This window comes from Giraffa tippelskirchi, chromosome X (assembly GCF_054371585.1).
Source record: "Giraffa tippelskirchi isolate mGirTip1 chromosome X, T2T-mGirTip1v1.2.pri, whole genome shotgun sequence".
Classification (NCBI taxonomy): Eukaryota; Metazoa; Chordata; class Mammalia; order Artiodactyla; family Giraffidae; genus Giraffa; species Giraffa tippelskirchi.
This window is the reverse complement of record NC_137289.1, coordinates 32,730,141-32,738,124: the sequence shown is the minus strand read 5'-3', so window position 1 is coordinate 32,738,124 and position 7,984 is coordinate 32,730,141. Positions and strand designations below refer to the sequence as shown.

At 44.8% G+C, this 7,984-nt stretch overlaps 1 pseudogene; it reads left to right on the top strand.

The window, feature by feature from the left end:
• The first annotated feature begins 6,471 nt into the window (after nt 1–6,471).
• Nucleotides 6,472–7,294, top strand: LOC145536192 (heterogeneous nuclear ribonucleoprotein A/B pseudogene; annotated as a pseudogene).
• The last annotated feature ends 690 nt before the right edge of the window (nt 7,295–7,984 follow it).

The window sequence follows — 7,984 nt, the reverse complement described above, 5'->3', positions numbered from 1 at the left end:
CTTTGGCGAAGCCCAGGAAACGCCCTTTCCCTGGGAGAGGCCGGTGGGCCGGACTCAGCTGCTGCACAGTCACGGCCCTCCGTCTCCCTATAGCCTCTCTCTCGGCCTTTCTCCTTTTCCAGATATGAAGCCTCCCGTGGTCTCAGCGATGGTAGTAGGAGGAGAAGAGGGCTAAGTGCGGTCTGAAGTGGGGCTGGGGGAGGACGAGGAGGCGGCCAGGAGCCCAGGCGGAAGCAGCAGCAGCAGCTGGAGCTGACCGCCTGGGGCCCAGAGATGAGGGGGTGGGGGTGGGGAAACACAGGAACCTGCAGAGGCGCCTCCACCGCATCACATTCACCCTTTGAGCCCATGGATGGAGAGCCTTTTCCAGGGCACCAGATACCTCACCTGGTTCCCAAGTACAAGGCTAACCCTGGAGCTGCCTAGTTCTCCAGGGGGCTCGGTTGGCTCTGGGTTCCTCTGGTTCTCTTCTGCAGTCCCTCTTCAGAGACAAAATCCACCTGGATGGCCCAAGGCTAACAGGGACACCTCCCTCAGGACTCTGTGGTGGAGGCGGTACCTGCTGGGCATCCTGCCGTATTTAAATCCATCAAGGAGAGAAACTTTGGCCACTGACCTGGTTTGTTAATAGTGTTTTGTTGGAACTGGGCATGAGGTACAGTGGAGCAAGTGCAGGGTCACAATTACCTATGTTTAAATTTTAATAATATTTTCATCATGTGCTATTTTTGCACTAATTTTGATATTTGTTAAATACTGCATTAAAATATTTTTGTCTTGATTACTGATTTTTTTTTGATGCCACAATAACGTTTTGTACAGGAGGGAATACCACCCCCTAAAGCAAGCCTAGAGCTGTGTATTGCAGAAATGTGTACTAGGGTAGGGGGCATGAAGGGGATCAGTTCAGTTCAGTCGCTCAGTCATGTCCAACTCTTTGCGACCCCATGAACTGCAGCACGCCAGGCCTCCCTCTCCATCACCAACTCCCTACATCCACCCAAACCCATGTCCATCGAGTCGATGATGCCATCCAACCATCTCATCCTCTGTCGTCCCCTTCTTCTCCTGCCCTCAATCTTTCCCAGCATCAGGGTCTTTTCAAATGAGTCAGCCCTTTGCATCAAGGGGCCAAAGCATTGGAGTTTCAGCTTCAACCTCAGTCCTTCCAACGAACATCCAGGACTGATCTCCTTTAGGATGTACTGATTGGATCTCCTTGCAGTCCAAGGGACTCTCAAGAGTCTTCTCCAACACCACAGTTCAAAAGCATCAATTCTTCGGCGCTCAGCTTTCTTTATAGTCCAGCTCTCACATCCATCCATGACCACTGGAAAAACCATAGCCTTGACTAGACGGACCTTTGTTGGCAAAGTAATGTCTCTGCTTTTTAATATGCTATTTAGGTTGGTCATAACTTTCCTTCCAAGGAGTAAGCGTCTTTTAATTTCATGGCTGCAGTCACCATCTGGAGTGATTTTGGAGCCCAGAAAAATCAAGTCAGCCACTGTTTTCACTGTTTCCCCATCTATCTGCCATGAAGTAATGGGACCGGATGATCTTAGTTTTCTGAATGCTGAGCTTGAAGCCAACTTTTTCACTCTTCTCTTTCACTTTCCTCAAGAGGCTCTTTAGTTCTTCTTCGCTTTCTGCCATAAGGGTGCTGTCATCTGCATTTCTGAGGTTATTGATATTTCTCCCGGCAATCTTGATTCCAGCTGGTGCTTCCTCCAGCCCAGCGTTTCTCATGATGTCCTCTGCATATAAGTTAAATAAGCAGGGTGACAATATACAGCCTTGACCTACTCCTTTTCCTATTTAGAACCAGTCTGTTGTTCCACGTCCAGTTCTAACTGTTGCTTCCTGACCTGCATACAGGTTTCTCAAGAGGCAGGTCAGGTGGTCTGGTATTCCTATCTTTTTCAGAATTTTCCACAGTTTATCGTGATCCACACAGTCAAAGGCTTTGGCAAAGTCAATGAAGCAGAAGTAGATGTTTTTCTGGCACTCTCTTGGAAATTTTAAAATCAAGCAGGAAATAACATCCGTATATTTAATTTCATCCACATCTCCAAATACTGAACATTTTGATTTCAGTCTCTAAGGAAGGAGCCTGCAAGGCACATGGATGAGACTGCAGTCAGGGTGCACGTGAGTAGACCTGAAAAAAATTTCTCAGATCAGCCATCCTAAAACCTGCTTCCGGGCGTGGAAACTTTTGTCCTGGACATTCTCACATTGATTTGTGCTTATGGCGATTTCCATGATTGGAAAATAAGACTGGAACTTTCCGGACTCTGAAAGTGAAAGTGACAGTCACTCAGTCCTGTCTGACTCTTTGACACCCTGTGGCCTATACAGTCCATAGAATTCTCCAGGCCAGAATACTGGACTGGGTAGCCGTTCCCTTCTCTAGGGGATCTTCCCCACCCAGGGATCGAACCCAGGTCTCCTGCATTGCAAGCGGATTCTTTACCAGCTGAGCCACCAGGGAAGCCCCTAAGGAGTAGTAAAGGGGATCCGTAAATTCAAGCTTACGGAAATAGCCCTTTAGCAGTGAGAACATAGTTCCCAAAGAAAAAAAAACAGAGCCACTTTTCCTACACCTGTGGTAACCTATCTATCTGAATATATATATATAGATACAGTCTCTTCCAATAAAGTTCAGGTCCTCCTCACACAAATATCCTTTAGGGAGGAAGTTAGCCCTCCTAAAAGCAATACTTCTATCTTCTGAGTTCATATTGGGACTCAATATGACCTGAAAGTACTTAATGCACTGAGGAGCTGGGTTATAAGAGGGTTCAATTGTACTATTTCAAATATTCAAAACCAAGCATATTCTCTGAGGTAAAATGCATGGTTTTGTGACTGCTTCAGCGCTGGTACAAGGGAGTAATTGGTTCAGAGAACACACTATAGGAGTAACTAGCATGCTTAGTTGCACTCAGATGAATGGGGTTGAAACCTTCAAGTCCATGTCCTGCTGTTGTTTTTCAGCATGTGGTAATGCAAGGTAGGGAGCGGCAGCCCTAAACTTGTCAATAAAAACAAAACCAAAAATGAACAATTACGGACAAAACTCCAGTGACCGAAGAAGGGTAAAAAAAGAGAATTTTAATATATAGTCAAAATATGCCTTGAAGATATCACACAGATTCAATGTTATGAAACTATCAAAGGCATAAGTGAATATTCTCTTGAGGAATTTCTAATCTAAGGATTTTTTTAAACCACTTTTTGTGGTACAATTTAGGAACAAGTGGGTTTTGTGAAATTTGTTTGGTGATGGTGCAGTTGCTGTCAATTCAGGGTAGATTTGGACCTGTGTTAATCTGAAGTACTTTTTCATTTCCTCTAGTGATGACTTCAGAGAAGGCAATGGCACCCCACTCCAGTCTCTTGCCTGGAAAATCCCATGGATGGCGGAGCCTGGTAGGCTGCAGTCCATGGGGTCGCTGAGAGTCGGACATGACTGAGCGACCTCACTTTCACTTTTCACTTTCACGCATTGGAGAAGGAAATGGCAACCCACTCCAGTGTTCTTGCCTGGAGAATCCCAGGGACAGGGGAGCCTGGTGTGCTTCCATCTGTGGGGTCGCACAGAGTTGGCCACGACTAAAGCGACTTAGCAGCAGCAGCAGCAGCAGCAGCAGCAGCAATGATGACTTATTTCTAGGTCATGGGATCAAGAGGTGAATACCTGAGACCATAGAAAACCTTAAGTTGTATCAAAGAAGCATTGATAGGAGGAAAAATCAGGAAAGGTTTTTCATTACCTTTGCTGCAGAAACTCTGTGTGAGGGTTGTGATGGACCTGGGCTGCAGACCTGGTTGGGGCTGAGGTGAAGGGTCTAGAAAGCAGGGCTGGGAGCCTAAGGCCGGAGGCTGGGCTCACAGTCAGATCTGGCCAGGGCTTGGGAAGCCCAGGCCTCTGCTCTGTCACACAGGCAAAGGAAGCTCACAGGGAAAGAAAACCTGACATTTTGGTGACTTGCTTCACCTAGGTTTACATAGTGGTCTGTTAGTGGACATCTGAAGGGCGAAAGAGCCACAAGAAACAAGGGAAACGAGAAAATGTTCTCATCTATTTCCAAGCTACAGCATGAATACCCAAGGACTTCCTTTTCTCTGTTTTTTTTTAATTGAGGTATAACTGACATACATTAGTTTCAGGTGTATAACATAGTATTTGTTATTTGCATACATTACAAAATGATTACCACAAGTGTAGTTATTGTCCATCACCACATAGTTACAGATGATTATTTCCACTGATGAGAAGAAATTCATTTTTTGTACTGTTGGCTTTTTGGGTTTTTTTGGTCTACACTTCATGCTTTTCATGATCTCAGTTCCCTGACCAGGTATTGAAATTGGGTCATGGCAGTGAAAGATCAGAATCCTAGCCACTAGACCACCAGGGAACTCCCAAGAAGAAACACTTAATATGTGCTTTTCCCTTTCTCTTTTGCAAATATAATAGACTTGCTTTCTGTAACCACTACTGGGAATAGAGACCTAATGCTGGCCCAATAGTCCACTGTGGGCTCTGGTTGTTTAGGGAGGTACATTTTGTTGTTAGGGAGGTACCGTGGTCCGTTTGAATTCTCCAAAAATGGACGTGGAGTCCTGGTGTGCTGCAGTCCATGGGGTCGCAAGGAGTCGGACACAACTGAGCGAATGACCTGAACTGAAAATGAGCTCAATTGGGCTTTCCTGTTGGATCAGAAGCTAAAGAATCTTTGTGCAATGCAGGAGTCCTGGGTTCAATCCCTGGGTTGGGAAGATGCCCTGGAGGAGGAAATGGCACCCCACTCCACTATTCTCGCCTAAAAAGTTCCATGGACGGAGGACCCTGGTGGGCTACAGTCCACAGAATTGCAAAGATTTGGACACGACTGAGTGACTAACACTTTGTTTCAAAACGAGCTCTATTACACTGGTCTTTATGTACTCATGTAGAGGAAGGATCCTAAATCCTAAAATTACAGAGCAAAAATGAGGAGTCAGGAAAGCAGAGGAGGCTATACTGTCACAATTTGTAGTCTGGAAACTTCCAAATGATTAAATGCAATGTAAACACCAGTAACTAAGATGCTGAGTGGATGGTGTGGTTTAATTGTCATGGTTTTGGTAATAGTTGCCAGACATCCTGGGAAAAGGCTTTCGTGTGACCCCCACTTCCACAGTTATAATAATTTTTTTTTATTGAGGTACAATTGACATACATTATTTTCTAGGGTTCCAAAATCACTGCAGATGGTGACTGCAGCCATGAAATGAAAAGACACTTGCTCCTTGGAAGAAAAGCTAAGACCGACCTAGACAGCCTATTAAAAAGCAGAGTCGTTACTTTGCCAACACAGATCCGTCTAGTCAAATCTATGGTTTTTCCAGTAGTCATGGATGGATGTGAGATTTGGACCATAAAGACAGCAGAGAGCAGAAGAATTAATCCTTTTGTGGTGTTGGAGAAGACTCTTGAGAGTCCCTTGGGGTTCAAGAAGATCAAACCAGTCAATCCTAAGGAAATCAGTACTGATTATTCATTGGAAGGACTGATGTTGAAGCTGAAGCTCCAATACTTTGGCCACCTGAAGGGAAGACCTGACTCATTGGAAAAGACCCTGATGATGGGAAAGATTGAAGGGAGGAGAAGTAGACGACAGAGGATGAAATGGTTGGATGGCATCACCGACTCAATGGACTGAGTTTGAGGAAACTTTGGGAGTTGGTGATAGACAGGGAAGCCTGGCATGCTGCAGTCCATGGGTCATAAAAGTCGGTCATGCCTGAGCGACTGTAATGAATGGAATTGCAATACATTAGTTTCAGGTGTATAACACAGTGATTCAGTTATCTTATATACTGTGAAATGATCACAAGAAGTCTAGTTAACATCGTCACCACACCAAAATTTTTCTTATAATGAGAACTTTTAATAGCTACTCGCTTAACAACTTTCAAATAGAAAATACAAATATTATTAACTGCAGTTACCACTCTGTACATTACACATTCCCCCTGTGACTTAAGTTTGTACCTTTGAGCCCCTTGACCATTTCTCCCACCTCTGGCAACCACCAATCTGTTCTTTTGTGTGAGTTTTTCCTTTTTTTTTTTGGCAGATTGTTTTCATAGTTGTCCATGTAATAGTGAGGTCATACAGTATCTATCTTTATGACTTATTTCACTTAGCATAATGCCCTCAAGGTTCATCCATGTTGTAGCATATTCAAGATTTCTTTTTTGTGGCTGGATGTATTCCATTGCGTATACAGGCATATTTCACTTATTGTGCTTGACTTACAGCACTTTGCGGATAATGTGTTTCTTTTTTACACATTGAGGTTTGTGGCCCTCTTGTATCTAGCAAGTGTACTGGTGCCATTTGTCCAAGAGCACTTGCTCACTTCTTGCCTGTGTCACATTTTGGCAATTTCGAGGAGCCGCGTGCCTCGGCCTAGAATGTCGGAAGCGGGTGAAGAGCAGCCCATGGAGACGATGGAGCCACGGAGAACGGACATGAGGCTGCCCCTGAAGGCGAGTCGCCGGCCAGCAACCAGAACGGCGCCGAGGGCGACCAGACCAACGCCAGCCAGAATGAGGAGGACGCGGGAACAATGTTCGTTGGTGGCCTGAGCTGGGATACCAGCAAAAAGGATCTAAAAGATTATTTTACCAAATTTGGAGAGGTCGTTGACTGTACAATAAAAATGGATCCCAACACTGGCCGGTCAAGAGGGTTTGGATTTATCCTCTTCAAAGGTGCAGCCAGTGTAGAGAAGGTTCTAGACCAGAAGGAGCACAGGCTGGATGGCCGTGTCATTGACCCCAAAAAAGCCATGGCCATCAAGAAAGACCCAGTAAAGGAAATTTTTGTAAGGGGTCTGAATCCTGAAGCCACTGAGGAGAAGATAAGGGAGTACTTCGGCGAGTTTGGGGAGATTGAAGCCATTGAGCTTCCAATGGATCCAAAGTCGAACAAAAGACGAGGCTTTGTTTTCATCACCTTTAAAGAAGAAGAACCTGTGAAGAAAGTTCTGGAGAAAAAGTTGCACACCATCAGTGGAAGTAAGTGTGAAATCAAGGTGGCTCAGCCCAAAGAGGTGTATCAACAGCAGCAGTATGGCTCTGGGGGTGGTGGGAATTGCAATCGAGGGAACCGAGGCAGTGGTGACAGCGGCGGAAGTGGAGGTCAGGATAGTACAAATTACGGGAAGAGCCAGCGACGCGGTGGCCATCAGAATAACTACAAGCCATACTGAGGCTTCAGCAGGAGTGCCTGACTGACCACACGCTTTGTTTTGGTATCGAGTGAACACGATTATATACCAAATTTAATTTGGCAAACTTGCTATGGCCTGTCCCACGTGCATCTTATTTAAACTTTTCCCCCTGGAAATTGTTCTCCTGTTTAATATTTCCAGAGCTCTAGTTGTTTAGGCAGCATGTGGTTTCTCAAGAGGCCAGAGTGGCATTATGGGCTGATTTTTATTACCGGGTTACCCAGAACCAGATTGAAGGGTCTGCTTCCTGCTGCCGCTCTGCAGCCTGGACCTGTGGACCCTGGTTGTAAAGAGTAAATTGTACCTTAGAAAACCAGTGTCACCTTTTTTTCACCTTTTAGTTTTATATTATTTGTGTCATACATTTCCTATAATGGAAGTGTTAATTTTACTGTAGTTTTTGGTACCTTTTGGGAATCTAATGTATTGTAAGGTATTTTACACATGTCCTGATTTTGCCACGACCTGGATATTGAAGCTATCCAAGCTTTTGAAATAAAAATTTAAAAACCAAAAAAAAGAAAAAAAAAAGAACACTGTGTTTTTATAGGCCGTTTTGGGGGTATTTTCAGAAAAGATGTGAATTCTCTTGTTTACCTATTTCTATTTGCCAAATGGGGTTAGTACTGTATGGATAAGAATTGCTGAGGGCTTCCCTGGTGGCCCAGTGGTTAAGAATTGGCCTGCCAATG